The following is a 20,325-nucleotide window of genomic DNA, read 5'->3' on the forward strand; positions in this document are numbered from 1 at the left end:
TCCTATGAAAGTCTTGAGTTTTTGGCCACTTCTCAGTTGCACTGAGCTAAAGTTAGAATACAAAGGGATCTTGGAGCACCTTTGAGACTAACCATGGAAAAAGTTGTAGCATAAGCTTTCATAGACTCCAAATCTACAAAAGCTTATGCTACAACTTCTTTTGGATGGTCAGTCTCAAAGGTGCCACAAGATCCCATTGCGTACTGATATTCCAGACGAACATGGCTATGTCTCTGAACTAAACTTAGGGCAATCCGTGAAACTGTGATCTGCGCCACTCTTTTATGTCTCAAGAGGGCAATCAAGTTGTTGTTGTCTTTTGTTGTTAACTTTGACTTATGGTGACCCTATGAATGAGAGACCTCCAAGAGCCCTTGTCCTTACTTGACCTGCTCAGGTGTTGCAAAGTCAGTTCATTGGTAATGTGTATTCCTCTTTCCCTACTGTCTTCCACTTTGGCCAGCGTCATTGTCTTTTCTATTAAGTCATATCATATCATATGTCCAAAGTACGACAGCTTCAGTTTAATGATCTCCACTTCTAGGGAGAATTCGGGCTTGGTTTGCTCTGGGATATATTAGGCATCATATATTAGGCCACCGCTCTGTCCTCATTATATTGTTACTGTATCATTGTTAGCTATTTTAATCTCTAATTTTAATTGTATCATGTTTAATCCTGTTTTAAGGGGGGGAATTTGGGACATAATGTTGAATGTGGATTTTAATGTGTTGTGAGCCGCTTTGATTGTCTTGTTACAGAAAAGCGGGATAAAAATAAAAGTTTTATTTAGTTTTTATTTAGGATCCGTTCGCTTCTCCATAGTGTCTGTAGAATACTTCTCCAGTGACGCCTCTCACTGCCCAGCTTTCATGGAAATAGTATGGCTAAATATTATAGTATTCAGGATCTCTTGCTTTTCTGACTTTGAATAATCCATTGAACTATAGACAATGATTTGTTATTTTTGCTTCTGTCAGTTGTTCATTTATATCCCACCTGTTTCCCCCATATTGGTACTCAAGGTGGCAGATTTTATCTCTAGATAAAATACCAGGTAGACCTATATGAGAATGAGCCCTTTTGTTGTAAAGAATGGATGTATCCCAGAGGATGGAGGCTGTTTAATAGATATTTAAGGATAGACTGTACTCCCAGGGCAGTTAAAATCAGTATGTCTATATCATATGATCTTCTAAAAAAACATTAAAAATATTAAAACTTAGTAAGGCATATGCACCATATGTGGCTAAGGAACATCAGTGTGTGGTCAAGATGAAAGATGTTATTAAAAAGAAAGAATGCACAAGCTAGGAGAGGCTGCAACAATTTGCTTTTGCCTGAGCCTACTGGGAAGGGTAAGATTCTGCATTTCCCTCTCCTCTCCCTCCTGCTGAGTTAATTGAATGCAAACTACCTTTGCACTTTGAACTCAAGAAAAGTGGGAGGAGGAGAGAGAAATTGGGACATTTTAAAAGTAGTTTAAAAAATGAGACAGCCCCTGCCACATCTGTAAAGTTGTAGGGTATGGTAAAGTCACATAGAAAAAGCACAACACAAAACATAATTGAAACATCAGATTATAAAATAATGGGGGGGGGGGGATACATGACAGTGCTGCAGATGAAATAGCAGAAGATAAAAGAAGTACAACATTGCAGTCAATCAGAAGCTGGTGGGGAAAGTAAAGGTCATTAGAGCCTGTGCAAAGGTTAGCAAGGAAGAGTCCAGATGTAATTCCTTGCAGAGAGTATTTCAGAAATAAAATGCCAGAGGGCAAGACCCTGTTTCTGGAATTCACCAGATTAACTGCTTTTATGGGTGGTCCAAAGAGCAGGGTCTCGGATGTCAATCTTAGGCTTGGACAGGTACCTATGAGCATAGGCAAACCTTCAAATACCTTAGTCCCAGACCATTTAGAGCTTTAAAAGTTAATAACAGCACCTTAAATTGGGCTCAGCAACAAAAAAAGCAGGCAATTTAACTGGCACAGAATGGGGTAGACCGCCTCGGGAAGGTAGTTTTATTTATAAAGAGAGATCTGTAATGTGCACAGTCATGCAAGCAGCAGAATTTTTTAATTTACTTTCCACAGGAAACCAGAATAAAAAACAAAATTAATGAAAAGTGTACTTTGCACCTGAAAACAAATGTACCAACTTTATGATATGTACTCAGAGGTGTAATCCCTCATGGATATTGTTTCCAGTTCTGGAGTCATTTAATATCCTTGAAATGCTGAGTCCAGCTAGATGTATGTGCTGTGTGTTTTCAACTGTTCCTTTACAGTCATTTAAAATGCCAAATAATAATTTCCCTCCCAACCCAAGTTTCTTCTTGACAACTTTGGCAACATAAATGTGAAACAGCATTTGCTGATTCCCGACGATGGGGATGTGGTTAAATTGTTCCAGCTCCTGGATTCTTTTTTTCTCCCCGTAAAAGTCACACAGCATTGATTACAAGATGCATTTGTATGTATGCCATTGTTTTTGTGTGCCTTTGGAGATTATCACACTGCGTTCTTCACCTGAGAGTAACTTGTGGCTCCTCCGATATAGAGGATCACGGAAATGTTCCAGTATACCATTGCATAATATCACACTTTATTTGCTATTATGCAAAACCAGCATTTCACAATAGTGCCTCCCATTTCTGTATGATGCACAGGGGCAGTAGGTTTTTGTTTTGTTTTTTAACTTTTTTAAACAACTTGAATTGTGCCCACATGAAGAACAAAGGATGAGAAATTGAGAAATATTGATTGAATGAATTTGCACAATTGCACAAGTTTGTTTTTTAAATCCGTTTAAAAAACAAATTACTGGAAAAGGGATAACTTGCAAAGTTCCTGCTGTAAACCATCTTTTGTTCAATCTTGGGACCAGAAATGGGATTTCATCTAGATTGGGAAGGACAGGGAAAGGGAAAGAAATCCATGCCCACCGGGACCATGTGCTCACTGTTATATCACAATTGCAATGTGTTGAATGATCACACCAGCAACTTTTACTGGAAAAGCAGTGGCATTGCACTATTTCATAGGTTCCTGAATGAAAAGATCTGCTAGGCAAGCAGGAGAACTACAGCTTTCCTATGTGATAGGAACTGTATTGTTTGATTTAAAAAATGGCAATATCAGATTTCGTACAGTTTATTCCCGCAGTAAAACTCTTTTGTGATAATCTCCTTCAAATCAGTTCCAACTTGTTCCTTCTTATACATGGATTTTTTATACACGGATTCAAGCATACATGGTTTGAAAATGCTAAAAAAAGGTATAAATTTCAAATATCAAACCTTGATTTTCCATTTGTTATAAGGGACACCATTTTGCTATGTCATTATATTTAATGAGACTTGAGCATACGCGGATTTTGTTATACACGGGGGATCTTGGAACCAAACCCCAGCGTATAACAAGGGCCCACATAGTTTTCTTGATAAAGTTTTTTCAGAGGTTGTTGCCTTCCTCTGTGGCTGAGAGAGTGTGGCTTACTCAAGGTTATCTAGTGGGCTTCCATAGCCAACATTCAAAGGATAAATTTCCCTCTTACTCTTCTTACTTCTTTACTGTGGCTCACAAAGAAATCTGAGACTGTAAGATGGAAGTCATCGGATAATCGCAATACGCGTCTCCTGCTTGTCCTAAAAGGTCAAAGCTCCTGTGGCTATAGAAGAGATTGTTCTTGAAATGTCAGCCCACAAGAGTTGAAATACCTATAGAGCGTGGTTTCTTGCTGCTTAGCAATTAAATGACAAATTCTGCATTGGTTTTCCCATCGATGTTCCCCAGAACTGGGAACAATGCATCTATTAGGGAGCTGCATTCATCCTTCTTGTATCAACACCATAGTTTTGTGTATAAAATTTGTGTGCAAATAGAGATGACCATCTGAGGTTGGATGACCCTCTTTCAAGAGTGCTTTAGTTGTGATTTCCTGCATGGCATGGGGTCACTTCCAACTCTATGAATCATTGATGGAATGCTCTCATCTATGATGGATACATACCATGTCAAGTGAGCCAGAGATGTAGATGAACCAAAGCATGAGGTCCACAGACTTTCAGTTCCTCTGCATCCTCCTTACACCCTGAAGATGCTCTGAGACCAATCCAGCTTGATGCTTTCTGAGGCTATTTAGAACCTCTCTTGGTTACAACCAGTGTAAAACCAATTTGACTGCCGTCAGCAACTATTCATTGTGTGCCATGAAATTCAGCCTTCCAAGGTGTACTGAAATCCAGTCCTTCTTCATTTAATTCATTTTTATGATGTTGTTGCAGTACACTTCCCTTTCGAAATGAAATCTTGAACAGGTTTTTCCCCTACAGCAGACTGAATTGCATGTATTACATTAGACCTAATAAAACCTTCCAGTCAAGATATTCATTCTATTGCTTAATTTATAGGCTTTTATGAAGGAGTGCCCTCCCCTCCAGAAGGCAGTTCACTCTCTGTATAAAAAGAGAAAGAAATGGAAATGTGCTTCTGGCGTTATAGATAATATATGTTTATTCTGTGTTCTAAAATTGTACAGATTTGCTGTGGTTTTTTTACTCTGTGGTACCAGTTTGTTCCAGTAGCAGGTAACTAAAGAAATATAGAAAGACAGGTTGAGAGGTGGGAAAATAGAGTGATTTGGTTAATTGATTTGATTTCTTAAGAAATAGGTATTTTATATCTATTCCCTAGTAGGCCTTGGAAGAGTAGCTGTGAAGGAACTAGACAAGATCCCTAAGTGTAAAGATATATCATTGAATACTAAGGTATTTATTTATTATATTTAAGGTTAACATAACGTTAGGATTGTCTGTGCCATTGTATTTCCCATTTCTATGTAAGGTTGCAAAAGCTGGACAGTAAAGAAAACGGAGAGGAGGAAAAGCAAGTTATTTGAAATGTGGTGCTGCAGAAGAGTTTTCTGGATACCATGGACTGCACCAGGGCACTATTTTGGCATGCGCTGGTCTACACACTGCACACCATGATTACGCAACTCCGGTGCTGCATCTACATGGCTTGCATTACTGAGACCTGGCTTGGGCCTAAGAGTGAAGCAGTGTGGGCGCAGGCCCTACCAGCCGGGTACTCAGTTAAGGACCAGATAAGGTTAGGTGGGCGGGGTGGTGGTGTTGCCTTGATACATAAGAACATCCTTTCCTTAACCAGGAACCATGTCCGGAAAACTGGCTTTATTGAGTGTATCTACCTGACCCTGAAGGCCAGGGACAGTTTAGGGATTCTGTTGGTCTACCGACCACCCCGTGCGCTAACAGACTCCCTGACCGAGCTGACACAGCTGGTCTCGGAACTGGTGTTGCAGTTCCCTAGGCTTTTGGTCCTGGGGGACCTCAACATCCCTTTCAAGGCCAGCCAAGGTCCAACTGGTGCAGCTCGGGAGTTCATGGCTACCATGACTGCCATGGGCCTGTCCCAATTGGTATCAGGGCCCACGCACTCTGCTGGTAATACACTTGATGTTGTCTTTTGTACGGACGTGGAGACTCCGTGGGCAGAGGTGACTAATATCTCTGCCCTGTCATGGATGGACCATTTCCTGGTTGAGGCAAGAATCAAGGCATCTACCCAAATCCCTCCCAGCAGTGGTGGACCTATTAGGATGGTCCACCCTCGAAGGCTGATGGAACCCAAAAGGTTCCAAGAAGCCCTAGAGGGGTATATGGTTGGAACTGACGGCGATTCTGTTGATGCCCTGACTAACACCTGGGATACAGATCTCTCCAGGACTATACACAGTATCGCTCCCAAGTGTCCTTTCCGGCCTGCTTCCAATAAAAACCCTGGTATACTGAAGATCTCAGGGAAAGGAAGTGGGCTGTGCAATGACTAGAGCGCAACTGGCGAAGACACCAGCACTTAGCTGACAAGGCACTCCTGGACTCCCTTTTGAGAGCCTACGGAGTGGCAATAAGAGCAACAAAACACTTGTTCTATGCTGCACGTATTGCATCCGCGGAGTTGCATCCGGCAGAGCTGTTCAGGGTAGTGAGGGACCTTACTCAATTGCCCCCCTCCCTGAACCCTATCTTGGAACCATCTAAAGCCTGCTGTGACGAGTTTAACAACTTCTTCGCGGATAAAATCTCTCGGATAAGGGCTGATCTCAATGCCAGTATTTCTCCAGAATCTAGAGTAGAGCCATCCAGAGCTTCCGTGGACTTTGTTAGACTGGATCACTTTGAGTCTGTAAGTACCGAGGATGTGGACAAGATTCTTCAAAGTGTTAGGAAGACGACATGCTCTCTTGATCCCTGTCCTTCATGGTTGGCAGCTCAGGGGAGAACGGCTGTAACTTCTATGCTACGCCATATAATTAATTCATCCTTCAGGGAAGGGCGTTTTCCATCTAGTTTAAAATCTGCAGTTGTCAAACCACTGCTAAAAAAGCCCTCCCTAGACCCCCTGATTAGGAATAATTATTGGCCTGTTTCGCTGCTGCCTTTTTTAGGGAAGGTGATCAAGAGGGCGGTTGCCTTCCAGCTTCAAGGGATCTTGGATGATACGGATTTTCTAGACCCATTTCAAACCAGCTTCCGGGCGGGCTATGGAGTTGAGACTGCCATGGTCACCCTAGTCGATGATCTCCGTCTGGGCATGGACAGGGGTAGCGTGTCCCTGTTAGTGCTTTTGGACATCTCAGCGGCCTTTGATACCATCGACCATAGTATCCTTCTGGAACGCCTGAGGGAGTTAGGTATCTGGGGCACTGCGCTCCAGTGGTTCCGTTCCTACTTCTCGGGTAGATTCCAGATGGTGCAGCTGGGGGACTGTCACTCCAATAAGAGGGCCCTTACATCTGGTGTCCCTCAGGGAGCGATTTTGTCCCCCATGCTATTCAACATTTACATGAAGCCGCTGGGAGAGATCATCCGGAGACACGGGACGCAGTGTTATCAGTACGCTGATGACACCCAAATATGTTTCTCTGTGTCTCCGACTGATACAGTAACTAGAGATGGCATCTCTCCTCTAAATGCCTGCTTGGAGTCGGTAATGGGCTGGATGAGGGAAAACAGATTCAGCCTGAATCCAGAGAAAACGGAAGTGCTTGTGATAGGTTCCCCTGGCCCGGGGAAGGAGGTTTGTCCACCTGTCCTGAAAGGGGTCACGCTCCTCTTGAAGGACTCAGTTCGCAGTCTGGGGGTGCTTCTGGATTCGTTGCTTCACCTTACATCTCAGGTGGATGCGACGATCAGGAGCACCTGTTACCAGCTTCGGCTGATGCGCCAGCTGCGACCCTACCTGAGCCGGGGGGACCTTGAAACGGTGGTACATGCTCTGGTAACCTCTCGATTAGATTTCTGCAATGCGCTCTACATGGGGCAACCCTTGTGTCAAACCCGGAAGCTTCAATTGGTACAGAATATGGCAGCAAGGCTGGTCACTGGATGCTCCAGGACCTGCCATATAACACCCATTTTGCAAGATCTACGTTGGCTGCCTATTCACTTCTGGGCGCAATACAAGGTGTTGGTTTTAACCTATAAAGCCCTTAAATGGCTTGGGCCCAGGGTACTTGGAGGACTGCCTCTCCCCATATAGTCCGCCCCGCACTCTCAGATCAACCGAGCAGCATTTTTTGAGGGTTCCTAAGACGAGATATGTCTCGTCCGCGCAAAGGGCATTTTCTACCTCAGCCCCTCAGATTTGGAACTCGCTTCCCGAAGAGCTCCGCTCTGTCTCCTCTGTAGATCTATTCAGGAAAAATCTCAAGACCTTCCTTTTCCGACAAGCTTTCCCTCATGTGTCCTAATTCCATCTTGTTCTCCCCCCAATACACAACTGTTTCTATCCAGCTAATTTTGTTGTCTTGTAAATAGTAATGTTTTTAACGATGTGCTGTATAGTGTGGGTTTTTTGGGGGGATGGGGATATTTGTTGTTGGGGATATGTATTATGTTTTTTATTGTATTAATGTTGTTAACCGCTATGATCTAATGTTGGAATAGCGGTATACAAATAAAATTTATTATTATTATTATTATTATTACACAATGCAGCGCAAAAAAGGCATCATTAAGCTGCGCCACTGCAGCTGTGGTGCCCCTTGGAGAGTGGAAAAAAATCTGCTTTTTGCGGCTCCTTTTTGTGCTCTCTGGAAGCTGGATTTGGGCCATGGCATGCGGTTGCTGCAGTCACGATCTGGCCAGTAAAGGGGCAGCTGCATGCCACCCATCTGTACAGCCCCAAAGTCAACCTCTTCACACACCCCTCCTCTGCACCCTTCCTCCCACCAGCCAAAAAACAACACCATTCATTTTCTTTCTTTGCCAAACTTTGCATCCTCTTCATTTCCAAAGTTCTTTCCTTTGAATCCAATGTTTGCAGCCAACCCCAAGGAGGGTTTAACTTCTCTCCCTTCCTTCTCCTGTTCCTCCTCTCCCAGCCAGACAAAAGCAACATTTCATTGTGGTGATGGCTGCAGACATCGGATTCAGAGTGGAAAAACTTTGGGAATGAGGAGAATGCAAAGTTTGTTAAAGTGGGAACTATACGGTGTTGCCTTTCTCTGGCGAGGAGGGAAGGGGAGGAAGAGGGGAGAAGGTAGATCCTTCGCACCCATAGCTGCTAACATCAGACTGAAAGTGGAAGCACTTTGGAAATGTGGGGGAGGCTATGTGTTGCAAGGTTGCAAAGAGAGTTATGAGTGGTGCTCATGGTGAGAGAGGGCTCTTTATCATTCATGTTGGAGGGATCTAACATATTTGCAGTTTTTCCACTTTCATGATGTTGTGGATTTCTTTTAGAACCAGGGAGATCAGGAGCACAATTGAAAAGGAAACAGAGACCCAAGACAGATGGGCGGGAAGGGGCGTGTCCACAGTGATTCTAGGGTTAGAGAGCGCGCCGCAACCACACGTTCCCGAACCCTAGTCTGTCCATACAGGGGCCACCATGATGATGCAAGCATGGCGCCACGTCTGCACATCAGGGCGGCACAGTGCACAATGGCACACTGGTGGCAGCGCATGTGCCAAAAAGAACCTGCTTTTAGCACGTTCTTTTTGGTGTAGAGAGAGCCCACACGATTTGGTTGCTGTCTATCAAGCCCCACAGTTTATTTGCTGCAGCAGTCTCCAGAGGAAAACATCCAAATTCTGGAGACCAGAGTTACCAGTGGACAAGTCTTTTATAGTACTTTGAACAAAGAAAACTACAAATTATATTCATTGGTTATACATAAGTTAAATATATACACCCCTTTACACTCATTGGATACCGAATATACATTTTTCCATCCCTCGTGGGTACCCATCAATCAAACGGTTATCTCTGTGTTTTCCTTTTACTGTCTCTAACTTTCCTGCATTATATCCTCTTATTTGGGATCACTACTTGAATCAGGAGCCATTTCAGGTTTTTTTATATTCCAGAACAGATGATTTGACCTGACCTAATATCTCTCGTCCAGGCGACCCCTGCTCTCAATATTTCAGCACTATAATTCTCTGCTCTTGAGCATAGTAAACATTTCAATTTTAATCTGTCTTCTTCAGTGGGGGTCCTTGGCCCCTAACACTCACAAATGTGGAGGGGTGACTGTATATCACACTGGCTCTTGGCCTTCCCATAAGGCTGATGCAAAAGCAAACTGCTGCAGCTACTCCTAGCTTGTGTGTTCTTCCTCAATAACTTTTTCCATTTTGACCACACTCTGGTGTTGTTCGGTCACAAGTGTCCTGGTTTTCATCTGGGAAATGTTGGAGGTTGTGCCACTTTCATGTGCCCCCTTCACCACCACTGTATCAGTATCCTAGGAGGTCCTTCCTATCGCTCCACATACATGGCATTTTCTACTTTCTTTGAAGCACAGACGTAATTCTTGTTTTCCCGACTGAATTTCTGTCGCATGTCTCAAGGGGAGCAGACAGCAGAATAGCAGAGCACATTCGCAGTGGGGTGGGATTTGTCTGTCAGGAAGGGTCGGATGCACTATTTGTGTCCCCACAGTGCTGCCAGAGTGATCTTTCCTGTATTTGAAAGCTCTGTCAAAAATATACAGGAGAGCCAGTCTCTCCAGAAAAGCCCCTAAAGGTTGTGCTAGCTGTTCCGTGTAATTATTTGTAGTTGTAAAAATAAAGGACGGGAAGTGGATTGCTGACATAAAAAGTAACCTCTCCGTGTTGATTCATTACTTTAATGGAGGCCTAAGTAGGTTGTTAATCTGATTTCCTATATAACTCAGAAGAGGCCCATTTCATCCGAGACCATCAGGAAAGTTAATACAGCACAAATGTTATTTTCTTATTGCAAAATATGTGAGTTGCATTATGGTCTAATCACTGCTCAAGATGGAAAAGATAAAAGTTTGCATGTGTGTGTGAGAGAGAAAATTATTGCTCCTCAGTTGTTGCTTTCTGGTGGCAGGGAAGCTAATATTATATTGACGTTTTGCTTCTTAAAAGCGTGGCCAGAAAAAGGCAATCTGGGCAGAAAAAAGAAAAGAGGTAGCCTCTTGAAAGTGACGTTCTTCCACACCATATAATTATAGCACTGTGTTTCCACTCTAACTGCCATGTCAACCTCCTGTAGGATCCTAGGATTTGCAGTTTATGGAAGAGTATTCTATGCCAGAGAGCACTAGTGCATCCCCAAGCTACAAATTGGAGGATCCATAGGACATTACCATGGCAGTTAGAGTGGAATCATAGTGCTATAATTCTGTAGTGTGGCTGCTACCAGGCTATAAAACTTGCTTCCAAGACAGGCTCGGTTGACTCCCTCTCTGCTCTCTTTTTCCAGCAGGCTATGACTATTTTATTTAAATAAGCTTTCAGCTTTTAACTGGCCGGGGAAGTGCAATTATTATATACAGTTACCTTCAGGTTATGTGTCTAAGGTATATATGAAACATAGATAAATTTTGTGTTTAGATTTGGTTCCCATCTCCAAGATATCTCATTATGCATGTACAGTATATATAAATACAGGTATTCCAATAGCCAAACAATCAAAATCTCAAAGACTTCTGGTTCCAAGCATTTCAGATAAGGGAGAGTCAACCTGTACAGTGTAAGCTGCTTTGGGTCCAGATTGCAATATGGCAGAAATCAAATAATTAATAAAATAAAATGAATGAATGAATGCATGTGAAATGGCCCCTGATGGCAAGCACTAGAAGGGAGGCAGTGGGAGAAGATATTCTAGTGATGTGGTGGTTTAGGAGCTGGACTACAACTTTGGAGATGAGGGTTCAATTCCCTGCTTGAGCATAAAAACCCACTAGGTGACCTTAGGCAAGTCACACTCTCTCAGGATGGCAATGGCAAACCCCCTCTCAAGAAATTTGCCAAGAAAAGCCTATGATAGGGTCACCTTAGGTTCGCCATAAGTCAAAAATAATTTGGAGACTCACAACAACAATAAAAGGGCAAAACCTTTGCTTTCAAGATCGGTTCCCAACAGGATTCTTAGGTGGTAGTGAAGGCTGTATGTACTGTCGACTCTCCGTATCCACAGATTTTTTTATCCATGGAGTCAACCATCCATGGCTTGAAAATGTTTTTGTAAAAAAACAACCAATAAACAAATATTGGTTTTGCCATTTTTTAAAAGGGGCACCATTTTACAATGTGACTGTATTTAATGGTGCTTGAGCATCCATGGATTTTGGTATCCATGTGGGGGAGGGGATCCTGGAACCAAACACCAGCGGATACCAAGGGCTTACTGTATGTCTCTGTTTAAAGATATCCTCTCTCTTCCAAAATGTTTATGAGAAAGCAGTTTGCTGTTAAAGTTTCAATGCTGGAAGTTGTGGCAATGCATGTTTATTTTGTTGATGAGCTTTTAATTTACAAAACCAGTGGTTTGTGACAGATTCTGTCATGGGAGATCTAGCAGTGGCTGTGAACTAGGGTACTTGCGCAAAGCATGCATGTTCAGAAGAAGTATACCTGATGAAGGGAGAACATAATATGGAACAGTTGGGCTCTTTAAAAAATATTGTTGTTGTTGTTTTGTTTTGTTTTTTTACTTGGGGCACTCAAAGCAAGATTAAAATATGTACAGATAAAAGCAAGTAGAGGTAAACAGAATAAAGAAAAAGTTGAATGCTAAAATACAATTAAACAGATTGCAATATTTTGTTAAGAGAAACAATTTTAAAGCCTGCAAGCAAATAAAAAGTACAGCAACCATCTGTTGAACAGTATGCGGAGGGTTTCCCTTTGAGCTACCTGTAGTAATCTGGATGGATGTCATTGGATATAGAATGTACATGGAGACTCAGGAGTTTAGCGCATGAGGGTGCTTTTCCATTGGAATTGCACAGTTTCTTTAACACAATTACAACAGTAACAATAACGCTATTAATGCACTTATTTCTGCATTAACTTTCAAAAGCACAACGGTCTTTGTTTTGTGACAAATGTTTCCAGTTTCTGTTTTCTATCCAACGCACATGATCCCAGCCTCCAACCTCTTTTCTTCCTGTTTTGCGCATGCGGTTTTTAAATTTTATTTTAATGAAGATTGAAAACCAAACAGGTTGTTGAAACATCTTTGAATTCCATATGCTGGCAGAGAGTCTTGGATTAATGTATAATTCACCAAGACAACACAGAACAAAAGAAAAAGCTAAATAGCAAATCCAGTTAATACAACCCAAACTCTGTTTTGTGGACTGTGATAATTACCAGAAATATACTGTATACACAAGTAAGTAAATATCAAGAATATGGCAAAACCAGGCTTGTTCTTTACTCAACCAGTTGATGTAACAGAAAGAAGGAGAGGGGTTGATGACATGCCCACTTGCACCACTTTGACTTCACAATAACAGTACTGTAGCACTAGAATAAACTGCACCTGCACCCACACCTCTTGTGAATGTAGCAATATTGGTGGTCATTGACAGGTATCTCTCATTAATGTGAAACTGCACAATAATAACAGTATAATAGCAGATCAGCAATTGATGAGTGACAGTGTGTGAAAAGGAGAAGAATCATAGGTTGCAATTCCACTTGAATTCCATCCCTAGTGCCTCGAGCAGTAATCTCTTCAGACTGGCTTTGCGTTAGTAAGATATGTACGATGTGTAGCACATTATTCACTGCAGCACCAGGGATGTGTCCAACAGCAACAGAAACTGAATAGTATATTCAGTAACATTGTGCATTGTGTTTACCGAATGTGCATTGTGGTTGCGCATTGTGCACTGCTGACTGCTCAACCGCACCCAGTCCTTAACATGGGTTTTGCATTTTTGTGCAGTTCTTCATGGGGCTGCGTCATGTTGGAGCAGCATCTTTCCAAATGCAGAGACTTACAGTACACTATACTGAGGGGAGATTTACACAATGCTAGATTCTTAATCCAATCCTCCCATCACTTAGAAAAGATATATATATGGTCTGCAAGTCCCAGAATCTTCACCCAGCATGCCCAATTAATTTCTCCAAGCTCTGAATCCACCAAAGTATTTCTTTCAAAGTATTTCTGTAAATCATTCCCCCCCCCCTCCGAAAACGGAAACTGAGAATTGTACCCAGGTTGTGTAATTCCCTTCTGAGAGAGAGTGGGTGGTTAGACTGACCCAGTCTTGTCATTTTTCTCCTTGTAGGCAAAGCCCTTTTAATTTTGTTAGGCAACTTGAAGGGCGGACTTGGAAGAGATGTGCTCTAGTTTTCAATTTTTAATTATACAGGTTCAGTCTCCTTTGTCCTGAACCTCAGAATCCAAAATTTTCCACAACCCAAAACTTTTTTCATGAATGGCTGAGACAGTGCACCTTTGCTTTCTGGTGGTTTAATCTACACCAACTTTGTTTCATGCACAAAATGATGCAAAATATTATATAAAATTACTTTCAGGCTATGTGTATAATGCAATAACACATTATAATGACATTATTTTAGCTAGATTGAAATTTTGTATGTTCATGTTCATTAAACATACATGAATTTTGTGCTTAGACTTGGGTCCCATCTCCTATCATGTATATCTAAATATTTCAAAATCCAATGTAATCTGAAATCCAAAACAGCCCTGGTCCCAAGCATTTCAGATAGGGGATACTCAACCTGTATGATTTCATTATTTTAAATGGCGTGCAGTTAAACACTTTGAGCTTTATCGCATTGGACTTTAGGGCCGCTCTGAGAACGGCCCAGCAGGAAATGGAACGAGTGCTTTTTGAGAACTGTTGAAAACAGTTCTCAAAAATTTCCCCCTCTGGAATGGATTAAGAACGGAAGAGAGGGGGAACGGAACGAATGAGGGACAGGTGTGTGCGGTAAAATCCGTACCCGACTCGTTCCGCACTCGTCCCTGCTCCTTCCATTCTGTGCTCAGAACGGAATGGAAGGAGCCAAATGCGATAAAGCTCATAAACTAGATTGTGTCCTAATATTATAATTTCTGTCACTGTGTTCTTAATACAGTGGGCCCTTGACATCCACTGGGTTTGGTTCCAGGATCCCCTGTGGATACCAAAATCCTTGGATGCTCAAGTCCTATTAAATACAATGACATAGTAAAATGGTGGCCCTTATATAAAATGGCAAGATTAAAGTTTGCTTTTTTGGAATTTATCTATTGTTGAATATTTTTCAAGCCATAAATGCTTGAGTCCTCAGATAAAGACTCTGTGGATACAGTGGACCAACTGTATAACTTTCTGCATTTTTAAAAAATCTGTTCTGTTTAAAATTATTATGATGTTGCAAGCTAGATTGGATCACATTTCTGATAGAAAGACAGAATATAAATTAAATAAATAAAGATGTTAGTTTATGCATTTTCAAAAAGCCTTGCTCTACTCCAGTACTCAGATTTCATAGGGTTTGGGTTTTTTCTTTTCCTTAAGGGCTCCCTGTCTGGGACCTTTAAAAGAAGGGAGCGGGAGATGGGGAGGAAAGCTGGAGAAATCTGTTTTAATCCTAGTCAAGGAATATTACATTTGCAATGCTGAAACATGACATAAGTGTATATGAATACAGTCAAAAGGCTGGAGGGCTCAGGTTGAAGGGGGAAGTGTGGAATGGTAAATGACTCTCCAGAAAGGAATGCACATTATAAGTCCCGGTTGGAGGCACGAAGTCACACTGGCAGGAGTTGGACAAATGTGCTGTTTTACATTTAGTGGAGAAATTGGAGAACATATGTAAACAGAGAGCAGAAATGATAGGGTTTTTTCTCTCCTTTAATTCAAAAGGTATTATTTGTAACAGCAGCCATGATGCAAGGATGTAAACATTGGATTTACACAGCATTTTCTTTTTTTAAAGTGAGCAAAGTCTGATTTGGGGTTGGATAATAGGAATAGTCAGCTAGTAAACGGATAAAGCATTATTGTGAATATATGTTGCCACATATGCTCCCCATATGAGTGCCAGTGTAAAATGGTCTGAGTGTTGGATTATGACTCAGGGAGACCAGGGTTTAAATCCCCACTCGGCCGTGGAAGCCCACTGGGTGACCTTGATCAAGTCACAATCTCTCAGCTTCAGAGAAAGTCAATGGCAAACCACCTCAGAATAAATCTTGCCAAGAACACTCTGTGATATGTTCACAAGAGGGTCACCAGAAGTCGGAAAGGAGTTGAATACACACAACAGCATGAAGCAGAAACAACATAGAAAGAATAGGGACAGGTTCCTAGCATACTACCAAAATGAAGAGCAGTTCAACAAATTTGGGCAAACCTTTCCTCCAAAATAACACTATGCACATGTGAAATGAAACAACCAGGTCAGGTAACCCTTGCATAAACAATCAAAAACATTTTTGACTCTTCAAGGCTGCATCTGCACTGCAGAATTAATGCAGTTTGACACTGCTTTAACTGCCATGGTTCAGTGCTATGGCATTCTGGGATTTGTGGCTTTGTGAAATCTTTAGCTTTCTCTGTCAGAGAGCTCTGATGCCACAACAAACTACAAATCCTAGGGCTTCATAGGATGGAGCCGTGACAGTTAAAGCAGTGTCAATTTGCATTAATTCTGTGGTGTGACAACAGCCTCAGAGACAACTTGAGTGCTTATTCCAAAATGCATTTAGGGATGAGAATGACTTTTTCTTTCCCCTACCTCTACTTTTCTTATGATTTCCATTTTGGCAGCCAGATGAGTTGTACACTGCGTAGTTGTTGTCTTGTACCTTCAAGTCATGCCCGACTTATGGCAGCCTTAAAGTGTATTTATCACAGGGTTTTCTTGCCAGAATTTGTTCAGTTTTTTTTTATCCTTACCTTCCTCTGACACTGAGAAAGTATGACTTGGGAAATTATCACATGAGGACCAATTCCACAACAATCACACTACTGGAAAATAATGGAAGCATAGCACTATACTATAGTGATCTTTAGTTCTGCACATTTGTGCAATCGCGCTATAACAACGAAATAAAAGTGAAACAAAAATGGTCACGTTCCGCATACAAATGCCGATCACATTGTTGTATCGTTAGTATACTGTGATTGGATGTTATGTGCATGCATCATTATCATGTTACTGTGCATGTCCAAAAAATGTGATTCCATCCCAAACAGAATAAAATAAAAAAATCTGTATTTAACAACATGATATATATCCAGTTCAAATAAAATAGAGACCTCAAAATAAGAGAGAAATCTACTCCAAAATGATCCTAGCAATGAGAGCGAATTGCCTGTTCCTAAGTGCAGCCTGGGAAAAGCTCCATGGTAGTGCTCCACGATAACGCAAATGCATCATTATTAGTTTGCACACCTTCACAATAGCGCAAATGAAGCACTATTGACAAACCATTCACTGGGTTTCCCCATTAACAAGAAGTTATGGGACAATTCTAGGTTAAACAAGCAGAGCAGGAGGCTTACACCGTAACTAATGCAGAATGGGAGGAAACAATTAGGTATACTATAAATCCTAAGTACCAATTTCAAAAACACATAAAGGCTGAAACATTTCTTTCATTTTATATATATATATATATATATATATATATATATAGAGAGAGAGAGAGAGAGAGAGAGAGAGTAAATAATAACTCCAACAGTAATAAAAAAGTCCAGAAATAAACATTCACAAATATGCCATGCTGTAAGGGATAAATCTTCTGTGTACTATGCGATAAGAGATGATGGTCCCAATGCCAGTAACTCAACAAAAGAAAAATTTCAAATTGACCCAGTGTATAATAGCAGGACATTACTACTGTCTTCAGACTGGTCACTGAATTTTTATCATTGGGAAGTAGTGGATGAGCTCAACATCTGGTGAACACCTTTAAGCAATTGTGCTATAAGGACAGGAACATTCCTTTTTTCTCCCATTTTATAACCCTGTGTGATAATCTATTTGGTCAAGGTTATGCTGTAGTTTTCCATAGTCAAGCGGGGATTCGAACCCTTGTTCAACACTCAAGCCACGACATCATGTTGGCTATCACATATACACCTGTGTGTGTTTGTGTGTTTGTTCCTGAAAATTGAAGCCAAGGGGCAGTGGGAAGATGAGAGAGGGACTTCTTGGCTTTTGTGCCTTAATTGAGGAATGACCTCCTCTTGGATGTCCAAGCACTCCCAATATTGGTTTATTTCCAAGTTACATAGCTTTTTCTTAAAGCCTTTGTGGTTTCATGTCCATGCCCATGGTTTTCAGTTGCTGTACCTGTTTTAAGCTGTTTTCAATACCAGGTACTGGAGGCTAGATTTCAGAGGAAGGAACCGGCAAAACCATCTTTGAGTATTCCTTCCCTAAAAAAAACCTTATGAAAAATTCATAGGGCCAACATAAGTTCACAGAGACTTGAAGGCAAACACACTCACACGGTTTTTAGTCAGATCCTATAGTCGTGTTTATATCCCCTTTGTTATCCAAGGATTATGCCGTGATGCACTTGTGGATCACATGTTTGCACGCAACAACCCTGTGAAGTAGATTAGGCTGAGAGAGAATGACTGGCGCAAAGTTTCAAGCCAGGCAGGCATGCTGAGCAATATTGGAGGTAATTACATCATCTAAAGCTGAGGACATCTATAAATGTAACTTGTTCTCACTGTCTTTTATAACTACTCCAATCTGTTTGCCAGGAAATGAAGTACTGTAATTCATTGAATCACTTACCCAAAAATAACAGGGGTCTTGGTCTGAGATCCATGACACAAGTCAAACAGATGCTGTTAATACATTCCGAGGTGTTAAAGACCCAACAAGTGAAATAATTATAATTAGAATGAGTGTATACTGCAGTTTCTTGGTATTACTTGCTCTGGTAAGGGATGAAATTCAACTGATCTCAGTGAAGAATTTCAGGATACTTACCCAGTATTTCACAACAGATGCATTTTTGCGGTCTCTGTTTGGTGCTGCTACTGAAACTATTTTAATGGTTCTTCCTTTTTTAAAAAAAGAAGAAAAACTTATCAGAAAATATGTTAGTAGCAATTCTTGAGTACTAAAGGCTCATGTTTTTAAAGTAATTTTAAAAAGAAGCCCTGACAAGAAGAAATGCTGGACTGAAGAATCTTCGCAGTCTCAGAGTTATTATGTGCCAAATTTGCATTTTCTGTGCAGGAAATAACATTTCTGTGGAGTTTATCACACTGGGGCTGATTTCAACATTAAAGAGAGATTAAAGAGTATTTAAAGCAACCCGGAAATGTAGTAGAAATAGCAAGTAATTGCACAAATGATTTTCACACGCAGTTGTGCAAATACAATGATATCAGAAACGCACTGTCGCTGAAATCCCCAAAGTAAAAAGATGTGCATTAATGCTTCTTTTTGACCATTATAATGACAGATTTTGTATGATGTCATGTGAAATCATCGCATGTAATTACCAGATTTTTCTGGGATATTTACAGTATAAACTCCCGATCTCCTTCGTGTGATAAGCTAGTGTGTGTAAATATTATTTCCTGTTAAGAACAAAAAACTGTTTCCCATTCAGAAAATGCTTCAGTTGGGGACATTTTATGCAAAATTATCTAGTGGTTGATTTGCGCTGGAAAAAAAGCTGGTTCTGCAATGGACATAGATTTTTCTGTGCAAAGCATCATGAGCACGTTTTATGCAGAATAAGTCCTAAATTGCAAATAGTCTTCAAAAACTGTCATTTTTGCAGTGTTTTTCACATCAGGAATAAAATTGCTAAAATTTCTTGTTGCTTCCTTTGAGAAGAAAATTAGTGATGAGTCAATAATGATGGTGATGATGATGTAACAAATGTATGTTAGTAATTGCTTATGTTGACTCTTAAGAATATTATTTCTGCCATATGGGCTAGAATCCTTTTGGTGTCATGCAACTGTGTAAATTACCTTAAGAATGTGCTTGTAGTTTTTGTTTGTTTGTCGGTTTGTTTGTATAGAAACTGTGGAATGGACTCACACAATTCATGATTGTATGCATGGACTTCCACAACTGTAACTATTTCACATGAGCTTACCGTATACAGTATACTCGACTATAAGTCGTCCTCAAGGGCAAGTTTGGAGGCCAAAATTATGGATTTTTCTATGACCCGTAGATAAGTCAAGGATAAAACTTAGGGGCATATAGCAAAGGATCTAAAGCAAAACAATATCAAAGAACTTACAAAATTCCAGTAGACATAGCTCTTTGTGCTCACTCCTAAGGCTGGATGGATGAGAGAGTAGAGTATATACAGTATATCCTGTTGTTAGTTCCAACTAGAGAAGGCCTGTTGAATTAACTGGAGATACTTACCTATGTGTTCACTCATCATCCGACAATGCATTAAGTGGGTCTACCCTAGTTGTGACTAAACAGGGTTGCAGCTGTGCAGTTGTGTTTTTGGATGGTGCTCAGCTATTTACCAGTGCCTTCAGTGTATCACTTGGTTCAACAGGATTACAGAAACAGCCACTGCGCCTTTCCCATTGCACAACGGGACAATAAGCAAGCGACTTGGCAGAAATACAGTTAGTTGCACAATGTTGATAGCTAGCAGAAAGGTGGTGTACCATAGCCACCATGTAGCTATATGAGTCCCCTAGGATCCATTAACAACCAAAATGTCTTTGCTAGATGTTTGACAATGGGATATAAAGTAGTACAGGTTGAGAGTTTCTCTTATCTGAAATGCTTGGGACCAGAAGTGTTTGGGGTTTTGGACTTTTTATTTTATTTTATTTTGGAATATTAGTATATACATAACTTGGAGATGGGACCCAAGTCTAAACATGAAATTCAATTATGTTTCATATATACCTTATACGCATAGCCTAAAGGTAATTTTATACACAATATTTTAAATAATTGTGTGCATGAAACCAGGTTTGTGTATACTGAACCATCAGAAAGCAATGGTGTCACTATGTCAGCCACCCATGCAGACAATGTTGG

The 20,325-nt window shown here is 40.9% G+C and overlaps 1 protein-coding gene across 6 annotated transcripts in view; it reads left to right on the top strand.

Moving 5' to 3' along the window:
- The window catches only part of LOC149320104 (teneurin-4), a 793,050-nt gene that overhangs the window by 499,041 nt on the left and 273,684 nt on the right, over positions 1–20,325 (top strand). The gene's annotated exons all lie outside the window — the stretch shown is intronic.

This window comes from Sceloporus occidentalis, unplaced genomic scaffold (assembly GCF_023333645.1).
Source record: "Sceloporus occidentalis isolate IW3139 unplaced genomic scaffold, rSceOcc1.0.p SCAF_2, whole genome shotgun sequence".
NCBI lineage: Eukaryota > Metazoa > Chordata > Lepidosauria > Squamata > Phrynosomatidae > Sceloporus > Sceloporus occidentalis.